We start from the raw sequence: 24161 nt of genomic DNA on the forward strand, positions 1-24161 counted from the left end.
AACACCTCCATGGCCAGATCATTCAAATCTGTACGATAACAACGTAAAAAAATTACAAATACAAAATAAAGGTTTTCATCAATTAACTGATTACATTAAATTGTAAGTGATACTGTTAAAATAAAATTTTTTTTTATATTAAAATTGCGCAATAACAAATTTTTGTTACAATATTTTTGGTTTATATTCATTTGCTTACCTACTGTTAGTCCCCTATTAACCGCCTATCTTATTATTTTATTAATGTAGTAAATTACAAAGACTTATTAAATAGTAGATATACATTCGAGGAGTCATTTATAAAATTCTTTATAAAATTGTTGTTGCTGCATTGAGTATAAAATTGATTTTAGTTTTACTTTGCAATTATAAAATGAATAGTGAAATATTTTCTCAATGCAAACAGAAAAATAATTAACCATATTATTACTCTCAATCATATTAAATTGTGAAATTATAAAGCAAAGAAATATTAGAGTGACACCCTATACTATAAACAAAAACTATATCAACTCAATTTATTTTCGACACAGTTTCGATGGTTTGTCTTCCATTCTCATTGGAATGAGTTTGAAGTTCAGAACGTTCATGGTGAACGAAAAAATCAAAAATTGAAATAAAAGTTTATTTCACGATAAATAGCCTCAGGGTACTCCCAAAGTAACGTATACATAAAGGAAACTCGCTACGACAATTACACCCCCTACAACAACCCTTAAATCGGTACGCTTATACCGTAACATAGGGCAAGTAACTTTCAAAATATATTACATTATTCAAGAAAATTTTTAGAAAAATCGAGTTTTTTTCAAATTAATATCCGTTAGACTCCACAGCGCAATAATCGTCTACCCTTAAAATCCTGAAACTACCCCCACGGAGCATTTTCACACTCATATAGATAGTTAATATAAGTTTTCACTTGTGATTCCTTATTAGGGAAAAATTTTGAAATCATTATAATTTTATAATTAAGCTAATATTATAGGGCATCGTCAATTCAATTTTCGCTTTTCGGAACGTATATCTTCAAACCCTAACGCGCTTCAGTAGATAAGCAATGTATGTTCTGGGACACAAAGGAGCCGACAAAGGATGCCGCCAATGTATAAGGATACGTGTATGTTCTGGGACATAAAGGAGCCGCCCGATGAAGGTGTGAAGGTAGTGACACCTTTTAATTTATGGTCAGACCCCATGGTGAGTGTCTAAAAGGCATTTGATGTACCTTTGACACCTTCCGCGTGCCAGTGGGCCCCATGCTGAATGTTAAGGGGCATTTGATGTTGGTTTGACACCTCCCGCTGAGTACCTAAAAGGTAATCGATGTAGCTTATGCATTGAAGATGCGCCGCCAATGCATAAGGTATATGCGTATGTCCTGAGACAGAAGCCAGTGGGCCCTTCGACAGTGCCCCCCCCCCCATTCACCCACTTTCCCACCCACCTACAGAGGTTGTTAAGGTAGGTTGCTATAGAAGTCGTTGCTAAGAGTCTAAAGCATAACCGATGTTCCTTTTTAAATGAAGATGCGTTCTAGTAGCGTGCACTATCCTTTTTCAGGGCCACACATATAATTTAGGAAACTTTCGACCACCCACACGAGCTTGCACTTTCTCCAATAACGCTTTACCTCATGCTGAGGGTTAAAACGCATTCGATGTTTCTTTTTCAATGAAGATGCGATCGAAAGTATGTACGCAGCAGGTGATTGGAGATAGAGTAATCTTAATGACGTCTGTTAGTCATTTTATTGCTTTTTTTTGCCTTAGAGATAAGGTTTTTGAGTTAGCCTTGTTTAGTTGCGTTAACATCCTCCAACATACCCTTGTACCTTTTTTTCTTTTGAAGTTATCTTATATCTTAATTACGAATCACATACTGAGCAACTAAAACTAAATTTATTACCTCTTCCGTTTAAAAACAATACTTTCATTATTTTTGAATGGAGCTTCGAGAGTAGGAAACTTTTGGGAGAAACGAAATAGTAGCAGTAGCAGTAGCAGTGGCAGTGGCAGTGGCAGTGGCAGTGGCAGTGGCAGTGGCAGTGGCAGTGGCAGTGGCAGTAGCAGTAGCAGTAGCAGTAGCAGTAGCAGTAGCAGTAGCAGTAGCAGTAGCAGTAGCAGTAGCAGTAGCAGTAGCAGTAGCAGTAGCAGTAGCAGTAGCAGTAGCAGTAGCAGTAGCAGTAGATTTTATTAGATGGAAAAATATAATAATTACCGCTTTGCATTCTCTTGAAGAATATATGTTACGGCCTAACTTAAGTAGAGCAATACGACAGAGATGTCAAGCATGCGCTACTCATTTGAATTCAATCGAAATTAATTTAAATAATTCCATAAAAGTCGGAGGAAATGTTAATTCATTACGAGTCATTCCAAACCAAATTGAAGGGGACGGAGTTATTTGGCGTGAAATAAATTCAGCATTTGAAAAACGTATCATTACTGCATTCATAGCCAATCAAGAATATAGAGATATAAAGTCATTCTTAAAAGCAGCAAATAAATTATTACAACTACAAATACCAAAATATCTTTCAATTCATAATGCTCTAAAAATAAATATAGAAATGTCAGCTTAATTTACCGTAATAAAAGATAATGTAGAGGACATTCAAGTAAAGTATTTCAACACCGAAAATGTTTCTATTTATAAAACGACAGATCTTAAATTATGGTTTACAGAAAATATTGAAGATGTTACACTTAAAAATTTAGAAGAATTTCAAGAAAAAGATTCCGGTTGGACATTAAAAACTATCATCGGTATTACTGTTAATATAAATAAATTTAATCCTTTCAAACCTGGCTCATATATTCAACTACCAAAATAAATAGCAGATAAAAAAGCAATTATCAACGTTCAAAATACAGATAATGAATGTTTTAAATGGGCTGTGCTTGCCTGTCTTCATCCAGCTAGATTTCATAGCGAAAGAGTTCAAAATTATATGCCCTTTGCGAATGAATTGAAATTCGATGATATAAACTTTCCTGTTGAGGTAAAGAATATTCCTAAATTTGAAAAATTAAATAGTATTTCAATAAATCTATACATACTAAAAAAATACGGTTTTAAATTCGAAGTCTCACCATATTATATATCAACTTTAAAACAAGATAAGCATGTAAATCTTTTGTTACTACAAAGCGATTATATCGATGAGAATGAAACAGAAAAATCTAATAGATCAAATAACAGTGATAATTTCAAATTAAAATTCCACTATGTATGGATTAAAAACTTATCTGCTCTTGTTAGAAGTCAAGTAACGAAACATACTGCACAAATTTATCTCTGTGAACGCTGTCTTCACTATTTTAATAATAAAGAAAAATTGAATATTCATGAGACAGATTGTTCAAAATTAAATAAATATAGAGTTAATCTACCTAATTTTCCTCTTCTGAAATTTATTCATTATGATCGAAAAGAAATGGTTCCGTTTATTATCTATACTGATTTAGAGTGCTTATTGAAACCAGTAAATAACGGACGATCCTTCCAAGATCATGAAGCCTTTAGTGTAGGGCTTTATATAAAATGTAGTTATGATGATTCCAAATCAGTTTTTAAGATGTATAGAAAAAAACTGAATGAAGAACAATCACCCGCACAATGGATTATCAAACAATTTCAGATTTTGTTAGATGAAATGAATCAAATGTATAAGAATGCAATAGAAATGAATCTTTCATGGCGTAATCAAATGGATTTCAAGATGAGCAAAATGTGTCATATTTGTAGAAAATATTTTCAACCTGATGAAACAAGAGTTAGAGATCATTGTCATTTGACGGGTCGATTTAGAGGTGCTGCTCACGCATCCTATAATTTAAATTATAAGAATCCTTATTTTATACCAGTTGTCTTCCATAACCTTACTGGATATGATTCTCATTTTATAATAAAAGAAATAGCTACTAGCTCTGATCTTGAGGGAAATGTGACTGTTTTAGCTGAAAACAAGGAAAGATATATAGCTTTCACAAAACACGTGGACGGTAGTACTATAAATTTTCGATTTATTGATTCGTTTCGTTTTATGCCATCATCTCTCGAAAAACTGTCTTCATACTTAACCAAACTAAATATCGTAGAGCATGAATTCAAGATAGATAAATATACAAAAACACAAATAGAATTATTGAAGAGAAAAGGCGTTTTTCCATATGAGTATGTTAACAGTTTTGAAAGATTAAAACAGACTTAATTACCACCTATCGAAGATTTTCATAGTCAATTGATAGATAGCAACATCTCTGAAACTGACTATGAGCATGCTCAAAAAGTGTGGAATGCATTTGACATCATTGATTTAGGACAGTATTCTGATTTATATTTAAAAACTGACGTATTACTCTTGGCCGATATTTTTGAAAATTTTCGTAAAACTTGTATGGACGCGTATCAACTCGATCCGGCACACTATTATACTACTTCTGGATTAACATGGGATGCTATGTTAAAGTGTACAAAAATTGAGCTAGAACTTTTAACCGATATAGACATGGTTTTATTCATCCAAAAAGGCATTCGAGGAGGTATTAGTCAATGCTGTAATAGATACTCAAAAGCTAATAATCGATATATGGGCTCAGAATATAATGAAAAAGAACCTAGCAAGACTTTGATATACTTTGACGTTAACAATTTATATGGATGGGCGATGACGCAATCATTACCATTTAAAAATTTTAAGTGGGTCTCTAACATCGATGAGCCTCATTTTTTCAATGTTTCCGATAATAATGAGGTTGGATATATTTTAGAAGTTGATCTAGAGTATCCAAAAGAACTACACGACGAACATAAGGACCTTCCACTTTGTCCTGAACACAACACACCACCTGGATCAAGACAAAAAAACTTTTAACAACACTGTATGATAAAGAACGGTATGTCATTCATTATAGAGCACTAAAGCAGGCTATTAAATACGGACTCAAAATAAAACAAATACACAGAGCACTTCAGTTTAATCAAAAGCCGTGGCTTAAAACTTATGTAGATTTGAATACAGAAAAAAGAAAACAAGCTAAAAATGAATTTGAAAAGTTATTCTATAAACTCATGATTAATGCAGTATACGGAAAGACTATGGAGGATGAAAGGAAACGAAAAGACGTTAAATTAATTAGTGCATGGAGTGGTAGATATGGAGCAGAAGCACGGATCGCACAACCCAACTTTCATAGTAGTTCAATCTTTGATGAAAATTTAGTAGCAATACAGTTATCATGGACGTCTATTAGTATTAAAAAACCAATATATATTGGACTTTGTGTGCTAGATCTCTCAAAAACATTAGTATATGACTTCCACTATGGCTACATAAAAGAAAGACTACCTCATAAAGCAAAATTACTTTATACTGATACAGATAGCCTCGTATATGAATTTCAAGATGTTGATATATATGATATAATGAAAGAAGATATCAATAAATTTGATACATCAGATTACTCAGAAAATAATCAGTTTAATATGCCGTTAATTAATAAAAAGGTTCTCGGTATTATGAAAGATGAATACAATGGTAATATTATAAGAGAATTCATTGGACTTCGAAGTAAAATGTATAGTATACTAATAGAAAACCGTCAAGCAATAAAGAAAGCAAAAGGCGTAAAAACACATACTGTCATAAAAACAATAGATCATGAAGATTTTCGAAACTGTTTATTGGATTTAGAAATTATTAGACGTGAGCAATGTAATATACGAAGTGTATTACATCAAGTAAGAACAGAAAGAGTGCAGAAAGTAGCACTAAGTCCATATGATGATAAACGATGTATATTCGATAAAAATCCTGATACACTTCCATGGGGTCATTACAAAACTATTGAAACGTCAAAGCTTAAAATCGAGAGTGCGGAACAACGCAGGAAAAGAAAGATCATAGAAATGGAAGAAAATCCTCAAGAAAGTTGTAAGCTTCCTCCAACCTCCGACAGAAGTCGCTCAGAACAGAGTAGTATGGAAGAAAATCCTCAAGAAAGTTGTTAGCTTCTTCCAACCTCCGACAGAAGTCGCTCAGAACAGAGTAGTAATAGTGGGGAGGAAGAAGGCTCAGTTAGGAAAAGACTAAGGATAGAATAGTAAGAGAGTGGGGACAACGGTAGAGTCGGGGACAACGCCAAACATGGCGACTGAAGTCTGAGGAGTATGGACAATGGAATCATATGAGAAATTACTCAAGTGGGGATAAGGCGAAAAGAGAGGGGAATTACGGCGGCTCGAGTTCTCAGAGAGGGGATGCATGGTACAAAACGGAGAACACACCTCAGTCCGTCGCAGTTATTCAGCAGTAGGTTGAAGCAACAGCAGTAGTCTCTCTCCCTAGTTCTCCTATTAGACTTCTAGATTTTCTCTTAAAAGTAAGTTTCTTGTATACTAGTAGCTCTCTAACTATATATCCTAGTAGTATTAATTATTGATTGATTTTTTGTTATTGTAGAATGGACTTTTCATCAATTAATAAAATAGCCAAATCGGCATTCTTACCAAGAAAAACGATGGCACAATTAGAAAATAACTGCACCTACATGATAACGAAATTAAGATGGCTTAATACTCGTTATGGATTCAGTGTAGTTATAACAGTAGACGACGAATTCGAAATTTTTCTACCTAAGCGAGTAAGCTTAGCGTTAGAAAAAGATGAAGATATGCTGAAAAAATTATTCGAGACTATGGAAAAAAAGGAGTTGTTTATTTACCATCGAGAAGGCTCGAATTTTGAATTTAAAAATTAATCTAGCATAAAATGTAAATGCATAAATAGTAAATAAATTTATATTTAAAATTTTAATTATCTCTTTAATCCTAATTTAATGATTCCTTCAAATCCTTTTTTTTTTTTTTTTTTGGAGAGGTTGAAGTAATTACTTTTGCGTTCTTTCTGCCGAGTTTCGACTTAGTGTAAAGGTCTCATAAGCAATGTTAGTAGTGGAAGCACCTCACAGGTGAGAGCGATGGTTGGGGCTCTCACCATTCCCTAACAAAAAATAAGAAAGAAAGGGGGGGGGGGATTTCGGCGGCTCGAAAAGCGAAGTAGTGGGGTTATATTCTAAAATATCGATAAGATGTTAATAGGAATACCATTCTGTTCGAACCATTGGTAAGAAGAAGAAGTAGTAGTAGTAGTAGAAGCTTAGCCATGCCAGCCATAAGAGACAACAGGAGATCTCACTCCTCTTCTAAGCATTTATGGTTTGCGAAGAATGTTAAAATACATCATCTTCCATACGAAGAAAAAGACTCTAGATTATTCTTATTCTTGAACTCGATTGTGAGTTCGAAATTGTTCTACCGGACCGAATGTCAAGAGCGATAATTCATCATTTGGATCTTTTTATTTATCTTTCTGATAGAGTACAAAAATATGCATTATTTATTCAATATTATGGATGTGATCGATTTCAATTTAATATTAAGTAAATGTATTTGTATATCTTATTAGATCTCAATAAAGATTGTATTATATAAATTTATTTTCTGGAGAGGTAAATGAGTCATTAGTGTTTCTATTAAAGCAGGTTTCGACTTGTCTTAATGGACTCACTAGTGTCGAATATAAAAAATGGAAGTACCTCACAGGTAAGAGCGAAGGTTGGGGCTCTTATCCTTAAAATAAAAAAACAATGTAATATTTATAAATGAAAACAGTTATTTATTTAAATACAAGCTAGATTCATATAAATTTATATTTATAATTCATTGTTGTATAGTCTCCTTATTTATCCAAGAATTGTGAGTATTATCAAAGCCAAGCCATTTTACATAAACTTCATTACCCCGTCTTCTGAGAATTTTTTCTACAAGATAAATATCAGGATACATAGCTTTCTGTAGTTCTTGCTCATAAAAACCTCCAACAATGGGATTTTCTTGATAATCTAGTAGGTGATATGTTACAGGTTTAGTTCTCGAAATACGATGAATAGTAAAAATTTCTGTAGACCAATTAGGCGTATATCCTTTTTCAAAAACGTGTTTAGACTTGCTTACTCGCACTTTATCTCCTACCTGGAATTTCGGTTTTTTGAAAAGACGATGATCGTAAGAGAATCGTGTCAAGACCTGCATTTCATTTTCTTTAGTCACATCTTTAGGCTTCATATTTATTGTGCGATGTTTTCGATTATTATAAGATTCTATTAAACTGGGGAGAAAGTCAATCCACTTATAATTTCCTATTAAACTGAATTTTTTCCACATAATATTTTTTAGTGTTCGATTGAAACGTTCACAAATTGATGCTTTAAGATTGCTATAAGTAGAATAAAGGTTTATTTTATATTTTTTCATTAAACTTTGAAAATTTGTATTGTAGAACTCTTTGCCTCTATCCACTTGGAGATTTTTAGGAATGCGTCCCTTTTTTAATACAGACTCCATTGCGTTAGTGACATCTGTAGCAGTTTTCTGTTTTACTGGAACTCCCCAAGCATATTTAGAGAACGTATCTATTATAGCTAATAGATAGCGAAAACCTTTATTCTCTCTAGAATAGCTTTGCATCTCAACAAGATCAGCTTGCCACGTCTCATCTATTCCACGTATCGACTTTTCGACGAGGATAGTTTCGACGTGCTGGTTTGTGTAACTCATCCACCACTCTTTGATGTTTCATTTTTTCAATCTATTTGTTATAATTGAATGAAAAGTCAGACGGCGTAATCCTTATTTCTTTCTCCTTATTATCATTATAATTATTTGTTTGTAAATATTGAATCGCTTCTCCATACGATCGTAATTGTGTTCTTATTATATTTAAAGATTTTTTAAGATTATTTATTGTAGTCGTAAGCGTATCGACGTTAGTTTTACTAGTTTTTTGCAGATTATTTATCGTAGTCGTAAGCGTAGCGACGTTAGCTTCAAAAGTTTTTTGCAACTTTCGTAAGTTTACAGCATCGTTACTCTCCTGAGGATCGGCTATATAACAAATTCTTTTGTCATTCGCGTCGTATTGTCCGTCTTTAGTGATATTATACCCTATACCAGGAGGACCTTGATTACCCTCCTTTTTTTTTCAATGTACGTCCAAACACATCAACACTCATTTTATTACTGAGGAATATTTAGAATTGTCTTAATATATATAGCCAGCTTCACGTAATTCTTCAATGATTGAATGAATTTCATTAATATGACTAGGATTACCAGCGGTTTGTTCGGCGATAAGCAATCTCAATCGATCAACGAGCTCGTTTGGATCATCCCAATATACATAATCAAATAATGTTCCTTTTCTTGCTATTTTATAGTTAGGAAAAAGACCTCTTCCATCAATAGTCAATTTTCGCTTCTTAGCACTACCACTTAAAGATAAATTTGGACCAATATACTTTTTAAATTTATTTACACGCTTATTGCGATATTCTCCATTTGTTTCGTATCTCTTACGATGAGTGTTAGTGATTTCAAGAATTTTTATATAATTTTCAATATCTGATGAACTGATTAATTTAGAATTAGGTTCTTTACGAAAGAGAAGTTCCATTAATCCAGGCGTCTTGCTGAATGCTTTATCATTCACAGTCACATTATCGTTTTGGAAGGAAATTGGAGAATTGCCTATGACATACTACTGTGGGCAAAAAGTAAGGTGAATTTGTTTGTAAAATGAAAAATCTTTATTTATTCTTCTACATCAATGTCGTCCCCTTCGAAGTAATCCCCTCCCGATAAAATACACTTATGCCAACGTTTTTTCCAATCCTCGAAACATGCCAAATAGTCCCTTTCCGGTATAGCCATCAGCGCCTTCTTCGATTCAGCTCTTATCTCCTCAATCGACTCGAAACGCGTTGCCCGGAGTGGTCTCTTGAGTTTTGGGAATAGCCAGAAGTCACACGGAGCCAAATCAGGCGAATACGGTGGTTGCGGAACGATATGCGTCGAATTTTTGGCGAATTTTTTGCAAGAAATTGAGCGTTTTCGGTACCAAACGAGATTTGACTTTTCGTAGGCCCAAATGGTCTTTCAAAATTGTTTTCACAGATCCTTCTGATATTCCGATCATATCAGTAAGGTCTCTAACAGTCAACCGACGATTTTCGAGCACTAATTCCTTCACTTTATTGACGTGTTGGTCATCTGTTGACGTCGATGGTCGTCCGGAGCGCTCCAAGTCATCAACACGTTCTCGACCCTCTTTGAAGTCTTTGTACCACTTATAAACATTTTTCTGCGACATGGTAGAATCACCAAAGGCCTTCCGCAACATCCTCAACGTTTCCGCAGCCGAAATTTCATTCCGCAAACAAAATTTGATGGCACTTCTTTGCTCAATTAAATCAGACATTGTACAAATCGAAACATGCACTCTTGGTCGTTTGGTAAACACAAGCGTAAATATATTACTGATGATGACATTGACATGAAATTTGTCCCAGATGTCATTCGCAGTCCTACCAACTCAAGAAAAAAAGAACTAGCCCGAAATGTTAAGCCCGCAAAGTTTAAATTGAAAATTCACCTTACTTTTTGCCTACAGTAGTATGTATTTTCATGCAAGCGAACGCCAAATGTCTTGTCTAAATTACTTTTCTGTTGCGGTTCATGCAATAGTCGAATATAGTTTCCTACAATCGAGTCATCCAATAGCTGTTTTTGTTGTTTTGAACTAACATTGTCTAAATTTATTGCAGTTCTATCAAGTGTTGATTCACTAGTCTTACTAAATTCGTCTTCATCACCATCATCAGTAATAGACATAGCGGATTCAAATGTAGAATCAAGCGGATGTAATGTTGAGTTTAAGTCATTAACAGTACTATTGAAATATCGAGATTTATAGGGAGTGTCAGCTGTTGTTTTTGACTTGAAAACTTTATCGAACGTAATTTTCTTCTCCTTGTTCGTTTCCTGTTCAGTATTATCGTTAGTTTTATCAATAGCTACCTCCACAAGTTTCTTCAATGGATCAACTATAGGTTTGAAAGTTTCATTCAATGTATTTTCTAAATCAGCTTTGTCACGTTTTATTAGTTGATACTTACGTCTGATGACATCACGAGCCTCAGATAATTGCTCGAGCATCTTCTTTTCTTTTTCAAAATTAGCCATGTTGACGCTTGCAATTTCTAAAGTTAAATAATCTTCATTCGTTCACTCCGTTATATTTATAGCAAAAGAATCGAATCCTTTTCTATACCGTCCATGATTGATTGGTCTATCTCTATCAATAACTATAAATCCATGATTATCGTCAATCCATGATTATGAACAAATTGCTTTAAACTTCTCAAAAGTCATATCTGAGTTAACATGATCGTTATAAATATGTTTAATATTCACGTCATCTTGTCGAAACAAAACTAGTAAATTCACATTATCTCGAATGAGATGCTTCGGTATGCGAGCGTATGATTGACAGAGATAGAAACTATCTACTTTTTTATGTCTTCCCATACAGAAGAATGCTCTTACGTTGTCCTGCTTTTCAGTGGCTATATCGTCAAAAATCATGATGGAATTTGGATTAGCTTTATCCGGTGAAACAACTGCCTCATGCTCGCTGAATGCATAATACTGTATACCATCAATCGGTTCCAATAAATCTTTTAAAAACTTATACTTTGGTTGATTGAGGGACTTTGAATAAACATAAATGTTTTCAAATCTAAGTCCATTAGGATGTGTGATTAGTGGTAGCAAACAGTTAGTTTTCCCACAGTTACTAGGACCACAGAAAACTGCTCGTATACTATCAGGCAGTAGTTCACCATGTCTTTTTTCTCGTTTTTCCGTCTCAACCACATTATCAAAATTTATGACTTGCAACTTAAGTGGTTGCTCTTTGAAGTCCATATTGTTTTCTAATCACCGATCGAAGGACGAATGAGACTACTAACTATAAAAAGACTGTTTATATATTTTTAGTTTCATTAAGACTTTGTCTTCTGATGAGGTATGATCATTTGTTACAAAAGAAAGACTGGTGGTGCTGGCTTAGTGAATAAGATCATTAATAACTTACCATTCGAAGCTTATTTGCCTGGTTATCAGTATTGCGGACCGGGAACTAAATTGAAAAAACGACTTGCTTGTGGTGATCCTTGAAAAAATCCGCTAGACGCTGCTTGTAAAGATCACGATATTGCTTATTCTCAAAATCGAGAGAACATTGAGGCGAGAAACGAAGCCGACAAAATTCTAGCTAAACAAGCCTGGGATAGAGTGCAAGCGAAAGATAGTAGTTTTGGTGAGAAAGTTGCTGCATTTGCTGTAGCCAACATAATGAAAGTTAAAAGTAAACTTGGTATGGGTGTTAAAATTTTAATCAAGCCGGACGGTACTACGCCAGTGGAGAACACTTTATTAGTCAACAACGCCCTCTGTCATTTGTTCGAGGAAATAGGATATGAAATAAATGCTATTGAAATTGATAAAGTAAAAAATGTAGGCTTAACAACTCTCATGAAAAATTGGCTTTCACTCAATCCATGTCAGAGCTCTATCGCTGAAAATGCCGGTTGGAATGGCGATAACAATGAAGTTTTAATATGTAATGCTCTAGGTTTTTTTGATGTTACTATACCTATCAGTATGTTGATGGGCTTTGCTGAAGATTATCGGAAAATTGTAGTCAATGTCAAGCATGAACTTATTCTCACAATCATCAAGAGATGATTTGAATGCTATTTTGTGTGCTCCAATAGGCAATCCTGCTGCTTCAGAAAAAACAAAAATTACTTTAACTAAGGTTGAATGGTTGATGCCATATGTGATGGTTGCAGACAAAGAAAAAATCAAATTACTCAATCAGATCGGACGAGATCGTGCAATTACAATGAGTTATCGTACTTAAGAAATGTATGAGTATCCAAAATTACCACGTACATCAAAGCATGTTTGGAGTGTTAAGATTTCCAATCAATTGGAAAAGCCTCGCTTTGTTATTTTAGCTTTTCAAACTAAACGTAAAAGTTCGGCGAGTGTTAATTCTAGTAATTTTGATCATTGTAATATTAGTAATGTGAAGCTATTCCTCAATTTACAATGCTATCCGTATGGAAATCTCAATTTGAATATCAATCAAAATCAGTATGCTGTTCTCTACGATATGTATACTAATTTTCAAAACGCTTATTATGGTAAAGAAAACGAGCCGTTACTTAATAAAAAAGATTTCATTAATAAAGTGCCGCTAATAGTTATAGACTGCTCCAAACAAAATGAAACATTAAAAAGCGCGCTAGTCGATGTTCGCCTAGAATTTGAAACTCGGACTGATTTTCCTGAAGATACTGCAGCCTACTGCTTAATATTACACGATCTATTGTACAATATAACCCGATTAGTAGTGATGTTAAAAAATTAGTTTGAAATTTACAAGACATTATGTAATCAATGTATATAATGCTTTTCAATAAAAAAGAAAATAAATTGTATATATATTGTTGGAATTTAATAAAAACTACCTATAACCATACTATATAGTGTCTATGACGCCCTATACTTTCGATTGGTGAGGTATGCTGACTATGGCGCCCTCTACTTTCGAATAGTGAGGTATAGGCTTTATATAGAACAAACACGTGCCTCTACTCTCATAACGGTTTTGGGAACTAGTAGAGTTGACATTAACTTCAGCATCTTTTCAAATGGATTTCGTAATAGATTTTCAAGGTTTTCAAAGTTTTAACGAGACTTTTGTTTGTAAAGAACTAGCATATCTACCATTAGATATAGATACTGTTCCAACTGTGTTTTTCTTCGAACCACCATATCATTGGTTTCAACTTCCTATCAAGTATCGAAAAGTAAATCATTTCTTAGAAACGTGTCATCATGGTTTATTATGGAGATCCGGTCTTATTCCATATAAAAATTTAGCACGTGTACTAAACAATCATTTAAATAATTCTAGAAATATTTATGTAAAAGGATTAACAAAGAAACAATGGTTACAAAAAATTTTACCTGAAAAGTAAGTATTTTTATTTATTTATTTTTTTGTTAGAAATTAAAATCATTATTAATTAAAAATTTTTTCCTTTTTTAGAAAAATTTTAGAACTTGAAAGCGAGATGAGATGTCCGCCAATGAGCGCATTACCTTACCCATTAGAAACAATATGTACATATCATTATAATAAACCAGCTAACTTTGTATGTGCCGTTACAAATGCACAAAGATTGTTTTCATGGATAAAAGCTAGACTGAAGCAATCTGAAATGGAAGGTATTGATGAAGTGGACAATATTACATATAAAAATTCAACTCAATATTTCAATATAGTGATGTCAATTACTGAAAATAAAGATTATAGACAGACTGTATTATATTCAATGTATAGTTGAATGAACAATAAATTAATAATTAAACGAAAATTCTATAAGTTTTATTAATTAATATTCGAATAAAATCAACTGTGAGGTTGAAAGGTTCCCGAAATCTAATGAAAATACTATAGCGCTTGCTTAGAGAAAGAGAGAGAGCGAGAGAAGCATATAGCTTACCAAGCTGTATGCTACCCTCTCTCCAAAGGCCCACATGTCCTACTATCGAAGGAGAGCGAGAGAGAGAGAGAGGGAGCAGCATCCTCACTATACAGCTTATGCGTCTAGCAAGCTAGAGACGCTACCCCCTCTCCAAGGGCTATACGGCGCACGCTCCTAGCAAGCAGCAAGAGACGTTACCTCCTCTCCAAGGGCTATACGGCGCACGCTCCTAGCAAGCAGCTAGAGACGCTACCCCCTCTCCGTGAGCCTAGACTCAGCCAGCATAAGCTTACTAACGAAGCACCCTACTATCGGAGGAGAGTGAGAGAGAGAGAGAGAGAGAGAGAGAGAGAGATAGATAGATAGATAAGAATTTATTCACCGTGATGGCAAAACATAAAATACAATAATATATAAATATATACAGTAATTGTCACCGCTTTCAGTAAGTTTACATTATGCCGTACCGGCATCACATTTCATCACAGTTCGATTACAATTGTAGTTCCTCAGTCAATAAATAAAATTATGATTGTAGTTATTACGTTAAAATAGATAGACTGGGATTTGACTAGTTCACAGTTCAATATTCCAGAGGAAACAATAATTCTTATCACTACAGTCAAGCTTGCTTATCTTAAAACTAGTAATGCAGTCAAAAGTTTAGGCTAGTTTTCGTCATACAGACACAAAACAGCACAAAAAATAAATAAATAAATATAATTCACTACAAACACGTAAATAAATAACTGTACAAACATTTATACAGTAACTAATAGAAATAAAAATACTCCAGTGGTACCACTCTACGCCCTCAATGACGCAAAGTATCCGCGCGCCCCCCTCTTAAAGCTGCTAAGCGACGGCGCGTGCCGCAGGTCAGATGGAAGAGTGTTCCAGAGATGGGCACCCATCACCTGGAAAGACCTGCGAGTCGTCTCCGTTCTAACCTTAGCAACTCTAAGCTCAGCCTGCCCCGCCCTACCCGGATACCTAGACTTGTGCCCTACGAAGAGCTCAGCCAGGTAGCCAGGCTCACGCATGGTCAAGCACCTGTACATTAGCAGGGACATAAAATATTCCCTGCGCACGTCCACGCGAAGCCAACCCAACCGCGACCTATATGGAGAGACCGAGACATCACGCGGGATACCATAGATGTATCTTACGCACGCGTTGCTCAGTCTCTGCAGCCGCTCCCTCTGCTCCGCCGAGGCCCCCAGACACACCACGGTGCAGTAGTCCAGGTGAGGCTGGACCATCGACTCCACCAGTCTGCGCCGGAGGAGCTCCGTAGTACACGGCCTAATAAAACGCAGACCGTACAGAGCTCTCCAAACCTTCGCCGCGACCCGGTCAATGTGCGATCTCCACGACAGCTTGCTATCGAGAACGACCCCGAGACTGGTCACTTCATTACTAAAGGGAACAAATACTCCCTCTTGCACCTCAACTCCAGGCAAGACCTCAGCGTAAATGTCATTGACATGTTTGTTAGTTCCAAACATGATAGCTTTGGTCTTGCCCGCGTTCAGGCGCAGATCCGAATCCCGGGCCCAGTTCGCCACCAATCTCGCAGCCTCCGTCAGCATTCGGATGCCCTTCGTCAATTCATTTTTATGTATATGGGTAATTCTAGGCTATTTCGATTGACTTGTAACCCTTAGATTACGGATTTTTTTTTAATTTGGCACAATTGTTGTACACATAAAACTGAGATTTTTCCCAAATTTTGGAGACGATACATTAATTATATCAAAAGTTATTAACAATTAAAGAAAAATGATAAAAAATTTTCAAACAGCTATATTTTAAAAACTAATAAAGATATCGAAGTCGGATTTTTTTCAAAATACTTATAATGCCTTAAAATTTCGAAATAATTACAACAATAAACAATAAAAATTTTTTTTCGAAAGTTATTAACTTTTTGTTTAAACAATTGCTAATATCTCAAAAAGTATATTTTTTTTTTTTGAAAAATTCTTGCTCCTACGTATTCCTGAGGATTTTTGCTATCGAAATCAATCATAAAATTCAAGGGCCCGACATATCGGAAAGCGTAGCCCTAATCAAAAGAAGACGCCTCGGCGTAAGGCTGCGGTAGCGCTCCAGCGGACTCACGGTCGAAAGGTACTTTAGCTTTAATCTAAAAAACTAATAAAGATACCGAATCGGAGTTTTCCCAAATTACTTATAATACCTTGAACTTTCGAAATAATTACAACAATAAACAATAAAAATTTTTTTTCGAAAGTTATTAACTTTTTGTTTAAACAGTTGCTAATATCTCAAAAAGTATATTTTTTTTTTGAAAAATTCTTGCTCCTACGTATTCCTGAGGATTTTTGCTATCGAAATCAATCATAAAATTCAAGGGCCCGACATATCGGAAAGCGTAGCCCTAATCAAAAGAAGACGCCTCGGCGTAAGGCTGCGGTAGCGCTCCAGCGGACTCACGGTCGAAAGGTACTTTAGCTTTAATCTAAAAAACTAATAAAGATACCGAATCGGAGTTTTCCCAAATTACTTATAATACCTTGAACTTTCGAAATAATTACAACAATAAACAATAAAAATTTTTTTTCGAAAGTTATTAACTTTTTGTTTAAACAATTGCTAATATCTCAAAAAGTATATTTTTTTTTTGAAAAATTCTTGCTCCTACGTATTCCTGAGGATTTTTGCTATCGAAATCAATCATAAAATTCAAGGGCCCGACATATCGGAAAGCGTAGCCCTAATCAAAATAAGACGCCTCAGCGTAAGACCACGAAGACGTCCTGCTGTCGTTGCGACGTACACTGAGGCATCTTCTTTTGATTAGGGCTACGCTTTCCGATATGTCGGGCCCTTGAATTTTATGATTGATTTCGATAGCAAAAATCTTCAGGAATACGTAGGAGCAAGAATTTTTCAAAAAAAAAATATACTTTTTGAGATATTAGCAATTGTTTAAACAAAAAGTTAATAACTATCGAAAAAAAATTTTTATTGTTTATTGTTGTAATTATTTCGAAAGTTCAAGGTATTATAAGTAATTTGGGAAAACTCCGATTCGGTATCTTTATTAGTTTTTTAGATTAAAGCTAAAGTACCTTTCGACCGTGAGTCCGCTGGAGCGCTACCGCAGCCTTACGCCGAGGCGTCTTCTTTTGATTAGGGCTACGCTTTCCGATATGTCGGGCCCTTGAATTTTATGATTGATTTCGATAGCAAAAATCCTCAGGAATACGTAGGAGCAAGAATTTTTCAAAAAAAAATATACTTTTTGAGATATTAGCAATTGTTTAAACAAAAAGTTAATAACTTTCGAAAAAAAATTTTTATTGTTTATTGTTGTAATTATTTCGAAAGTTCAAGGTATTATAAGTAATTTGGGAAAACTCCGATTCGGTATCTTTATTAGTTTTTTAGATTAAAGCTAAAGTACCTTTCGACCGTGAGTCCGCTGGAGCGCTACCGCAGCCTTACGCCGAGGCGTCTTCTTTTGATTAGGGCTACGCTTTCCGATATGTCGGGCCCTTGAATTTTATGATTGATTTCGATAGCAAAAATCCTCAGGAATACGTAGGAGCAAGAATTTTTCAAAAAAAAAATATACTTTTTGAGATATTAGCAATTGTTTAAACAAAAAGTTAATAACTTTCGAAAAAAAATTTTTATTGTTTATTGTTGTAATTATTTCGAAAGTTCAAGGTATTATAAGTAATTTGGGAAAACTCCGATTCGGTATCTTTATTAGTTTTTTAGATTAAAGCTAAAGTACCTTTCGACCGTGAGTCCGCTGGAGCGCTACCGCAGCCTTACGCCGAGGCGTCTTCTTTTGATTAGGGCTACGCTTTCCGATATGTCGGGCCCTTGAATTTTATGATTGATTTCGATAGCAAAAATCCTCAGGAATACGTAGGAGCAAGAATTTTTCAAAAAAAAAATATACTTTTTGAGATATTAGCAATTGTTTAAACAAAAAGTTAATAACTTTCGAAAAAAAATTTTTATTGTTTATTGTTGTAATTATTTCGAAATTTTAAGGCATTATAAGTATTTTGAAAAAAATCCGACTTCGATATCTTTATTAGTTTTTAAAATATAGCTGTTTGAAAATTTTTTATCATTTTTCTTTAATTGTTAATAACTTTTGATATAATTAATGTATCGTCTCCAAAATTTGGGAAAAATCTCAGTTTTATGTGTACAACAATTGTGCCAAATTAAAAAAAAATCCGTAACCTAAGGGTTACAAGTCAATCGAAATAGCCTAGAATTACCCATATGCAGATAAATCTGCAAGTCATCCGCATAGAAGAGGTATGAAACCTCATGTCCGCGGAGCACATCTTTCAGATCGCCGACATACAGGCAGAACAAGAGCGGTCCCAGCACCGAGCCCTGTGGAACCCCCAGATTCGTCTCCCGCCACTCCGAGCCCCCACCCCCAGCAGTAACCCTTTGCGAACGACCACCGAGGTAGGACCTCAGCCATTGGAGAGCAGAACCAGAGAAACCAAGAGCACGGAGCTTGCGCAAAAGTCTCGAGGGTGATATAGTGTCGAACGCCTTGCTGAAATCGAATAACAGCAAGAGCATCACCATCCTTTTGTCAACTCCCATTCGGATGTCATCTGTCAACTTTAATAACGCTGTCTGAGTACTGTGGCCCCGCCTAAAGCCGGCCTGGAGAGGATCAAAAAGATTTTCTCTATTCAGATACTCCGTGATCTGGTCATGGGCAAGCTTCTCGAGAACCTTTGAAAGAAAGCAAAGCAAAGCAAAGCTATCGGACGAAAGTCCGAGGCCGAGGAAGGGGTGTTGTTCTTCCTCAGGGCAATCAGCTGTGCCCGCTTCCAGGCTCCCGGGAACTCCCCCTTAGCAAATGAGGAATTAAATATTGACCTCAGGTGCTCACCTATGACTGGAAGAGCCTTCACCACCACCCCATGGGGAATCCCGTCCACGCCGCTCGCTTGTGATGTAAAATGGGAGACAGCTAGGATGACGTCATTAATGCCAACAGGTTTGAAGGCAAAGCCTCGCTCATCCACGACATCAATTCCAATCATTCCACTATCTATATCCTCAAGCGGCGAGGCCGAAACCCCAGCGAAGTGGTCATTCAGCTAGTCCAAGGTAAACCCATGAAGGCCATCCCCACCCGCCCCTGGCAAGAGGCCGAGGTTCCGCATTTCCTTCCAAATATTTTTACCTTCATCAAGAGCGCTAGACAGATGATTTTGAAGGAAATTAACGCGCTCCTGTTCCAAACGAACCTCGACCTCCCTACTAAGCCTAAGAGACTCCTCTAAGACATCCGCCCGCCCAGTACGCTTATAGCGTCTTCGCGAGGCATCACGTCTGTCGACGAGCCTCCTCAGCTCTGGACCAAACCAAGGAGCATACTTTTTCCTAAGGCATATTGTCTTCTCAGGTGCAAATTTATTTATGGCCTCAGTTAAATTATGGTTGAGGCATTCCAGCGCTCCCTCCAAATCCGACTCAGCAGCGCCAACAGATGCCCAATCGCAGCGTGTCAAGAAGTCTAAAAGCATATCCGGGTGAATGCCACGAAAGCTGCGATAGGTAAAGCTAAAGAGAGAGAGAGAGAGAGAGAGAGAGAGAGAGACACTTTTTTATTATATAATTTATTAATTTTTTTATTTATTTATATAATTATTAAATATAATATTACAATTATTTATTTACATGATGTTTTTTTTAATTTTTTTTTACCGTATGGTTTGGAAGGTTGTGTTGGCCTTCGAACCATTCCGGAATACATTATATTTACAGTTTCTATTTTTTTCAATTTTATTTTACGCTTGTTGGTGGCGGTGGTAGTGGTGGTGGTGGCGGTGTTAGTAGTGGTGGCGGCGGTGACGGTGGCAGCAGTGGTGGTGATGGTGAAGGCATTGGTGGTAGTGGTGGCGGTAGTAGTGGTGGTGGTGATGTTAGCGGCAGTAGACTTTACCCTTGTAAGGGTATTTTCAATACTACATAAGGACTCTCGAGCAACATCGTTTATCTGAAAAAAAAAAATAATAATTTTTAAAATGTTAATTTTATAATTAATGATATGATTAATAAAAAAAATTATACCTTAAAAAGTTTTTTTTTGGGGGGTAACGACGCAAAGGGATTTCTTCTTTTCCTCGCTGTTTGCACAATCACCTTTTCGGTTGCAGACTTTTCGGCTGCAGGCTTTTCGATTGCAGCCTGTTCGGCTGCAGCTTTCTTGACTACAGCCCTTTCGACTGCAGCTTTTTCGGCTGCAGCCCTTTCGACTGCAGCCCTTTGAAGAGCCTCTTTGGGCATCAGCCCGCTGTCTTGCCGAGCGCTCAGAAAACTCCAATATCTGCTGCAACTAAAAACAAACAAATATTTATATATTTATATATTTATAGGAAGCAAATTATAAAAAGTAAAATTTCTTACCTCGATCACTCCCTGCAGCAGCTGGCCAATCCTCAGTTTTTGAGCAGGATCAACCATGATTGAATGAAGCTGAAAAATACAATATATAAGACTATAATAATTAAAAATAAATATATAATAAAATTACTTACGACTGATAAAATTGCTAATAATAGATGATAAAATGTTGCTGTCGGAATGCCCGCCAGCCGGTTTGGAGGAGTCTAAAAAAAGATATATAAATTAAATTATAATATTAATATAAAGATTGCTTTTTTTTTACTTACATTCGCCATGAATACGATCATAGCATTTAATGTTCGAATAATTTCCAATGAATTCATGATGCACTTTTTTAATCACTTAACTTTACTCACTTTTTAAGAAGTCTTCTCTTCGAGACCTAGTCTACTAATGAAAGATTTTCTGAAAATGAAGACGTTTTTATTTCGTTTCTCCCAAAAGTTTCCTACTCTCGAAGCTCCATTCAAAAATAGTGAAAGTATTGTTTTTAAACGGAAGAGGTAATAAATTTAGTTTTAGTTGCTCAGTATGTGATTCGTAATTAAGATATAAGATAACTTCAAAAGAAAAAAAGGTACAAGGGTATGTTGGAGGATGTTAACGCAACTAAACAAGGCTAACTCAAAAACCTTATCTCTAAGGCAAAAAAAAGCAATAAAATGACTAACAGACGTCATTAAGATTACTCTATCTCCAATCACCTGCTGCGTACATACTTTCGATCGCATCTTCTTTGAAAAAGAAACATCGAATGCGTTTTAACCCTCAGCATGAGGTAAAGCGTTATTGGAGAAAGTGCAAGCTCGTGTGGGTGGTCGAAAGTTTCCTAAATTATATGTGTGGCCCTGAAAAAGGATAGTGCACGCTACTAGAACGCATCTTCATTTAAAAAGGAACATCGGTTATGCTTTAGACTCTTAGCAACGACTTCTATAGCAACCTACCTTAACAACCTCTGTAGGTGGGTGGGAAAGTGGGTGAATGGGGGGGGGCACTGTCGAAGGGTCCACTGGCTTCTGTCTCAGGACATAAGCATATACCTTATGCATTGGCGGCGCATCTTCAATGCATAAGCTATATCGATTACCTTTTAGGTACTCAGCGGGAGGTGTCAAAGGTACATCAAATGCCTTTTAGACACTCAGCATGGGGTCTCACTCTGTCGAAGGGGCCCCATAGCGCCCTACTATCGAAGGAGAGCGAGAGAGAGGGAGAGAGAGAGAGAGAGAGGGAGAGAGAGAGAGAGAGAACAGCATCCGCACTATACGGCGTACGCGCCTAGCAAGCTAGAGACGCCACCCCCTCTCCGAGGGTCCACACTCAGCCAGCATAAGCATATAGTTTACCAAACACCCTACCGACTTCTACAGCATCCTACCTTAACAACCTCTGTAGGTGGGTGGGTGAAGCGTCCTACTATCGAAGGACGGGGGGGAGACTGGCCCCCTCGAAGGGCCCACTGGCACGCGGGAGGTATCGAACGAACATCAAATGCAACACTCAGCATGGGGTCTCACCTTATCGCGATTAAAAGGTGTCACTATCGCGACACCTTCATCGGGCGGCTTCTTTGTGTCCCAGAACATACACATATCCCTTATACATTGGCGGCGCGCGCGAGGTGTCAAACCAACATCAAATGCCTTTTAGACACTCACCATGGGTCTGACCATAAATTAAAAGGTGTCACTACCTTCACACCTTCATCGGGCGGCTCCTTTGTGTCCCAGAACATACATTGCTTATCTACTCGCTTCTATGTAATTTACGGCCATGAGGAAGTGAATTTCAAGTTTTGCTTATGGTTCCTTATAGGGAAAAAATTTTAAAACGATTTTAATTATGTAATAAAGGTAACTTTAAAGAACTCGCCTGAAAAAATTTTTGCTTTTCGGAACACATCATCAACCCCTAACGCGCTTCTCTAATTACGGCCATACTGATTTTAATTTTATATGGCCGTATCAATGATAAAGACTGACAAGAGCATTTTAGTAAATGGACGCCGTACGAATCACTAATATTGGAAGAAGAAGGAGAATAACAAAAAGGGTGAGAGGGAGGCAGCGAATGGTCTTCAGCAAGCTAATAATTTGAGAAGTGTTCTCCCACTCGCTCACTTTATCTTAACTTAACATCCAAAAGAAGTCGCTGTGATTCTGTTTCTCCAGTAGCCTACTAGTATTGCCGCGGTGTTAGAAATCGAGACTTCAGCATGCATGCCGTCGAAGCTGTGTTAGCTGCCTTTACTGCCGCTCTTGTAGCTGTCTATATGTATCTTTTTTCGCGTCCATGCGTGCGTGCGTGCGTGCGTGCGTATGTGTGTGTGTAATTCCATATAACAATTATTATATATTTAGTAAATCAAATTTTTCATATTCCTTCCTCAAATTATTAATAGCATGATATAAAAAATAGGACATTATTTATAAAACATTTGTCAAGAAATTAATATTTATTTTTCAATATATATTTACAAATATTGAGAAATGCGCGATATAATCATTCCCTGTTACGAAAGAAGTATCATTTTCCGGGTATTATAAAAAAATTTTATAAATATATTTTAGTACCATTTTTCATATTAACTTGAATGGTAAATGAAAATATTAAAACATTTTTTAAATAGTTAAAAATATCAAGATATATACGCTATTAATTTCCTGTAGGAAATAAAGTTCACCTTTCCGATCCTCGGCAAAGACAACGTAGCTTCAATTTACATTACCTTCAATATGAACTAATTATTTTATTATAAAAATATCAGTACATTGTTAAAAACGGCGAAAACCGCGATGTTTTCATCCCCTGTAAGTGGAGAAGTTGCCTTTTACAAACGTCTGCTCGGACAACGTAGGTTCATTTTAGCATGTTCTTCCAAATTTCTAATTTTTCAAGCGAATAAAAATATCGAAACATTATTTTTCTATATTGGCATTTCTCACCTTCTATATAGGAAATGTTTCGGTTTTCGGGCATGAGAGTAGATCTTGAACGTACATATTAATATTTTATTCTATATTTTATGTGTTTCCTGCAAGCAAATATATGTAAGTAGCTCTTGAAAGAAGGTAATGTTTACCTCTACGGCACTACCTTATAGCCAAATATGGATATTTGTGGGCATTTATTAGTGATCATTTTCGATATAGATAATTGTATTTTGGGTTTATATCATTAATACGAATTCAATAATTGATTAAAAACGTTAACGATTATATACAAAAAATTTTTTTATCGTTGCAATTTAATGTTGCGAAC

The 24161-nt window shown here is 35.9% G+C and overlaps 1 protein-coding gene across 1 annotated transcript in view; it reads left to right on the forward strand.

Annotated features, from left to right (window-relative positions):
* The window catches only part of LOC131669562 (protein CREBRF homolog), a 259087-nt gene that overhangs the window by 2144 nt on the left and 232782 nt on the right, over nt 1-24161 (forward strand). The window lies entirely within an intron of this gene.

This window comes from Phymastichus coffea, unplaced genomic scaffold (assembly GCF_024137745.1).
Source record: "Phymastichus coffea isolate CEN01 unplaced genomic scaffold, Cenicafe_Pcof_1.1 PCOF00008, whole genome shotgun sequence".
NCBI lineage: Eukaryota > Metazoa > Arthropoda > Insecta > Hymenoptera > Eulophidae > Phymastichus > Phymastichus coffea.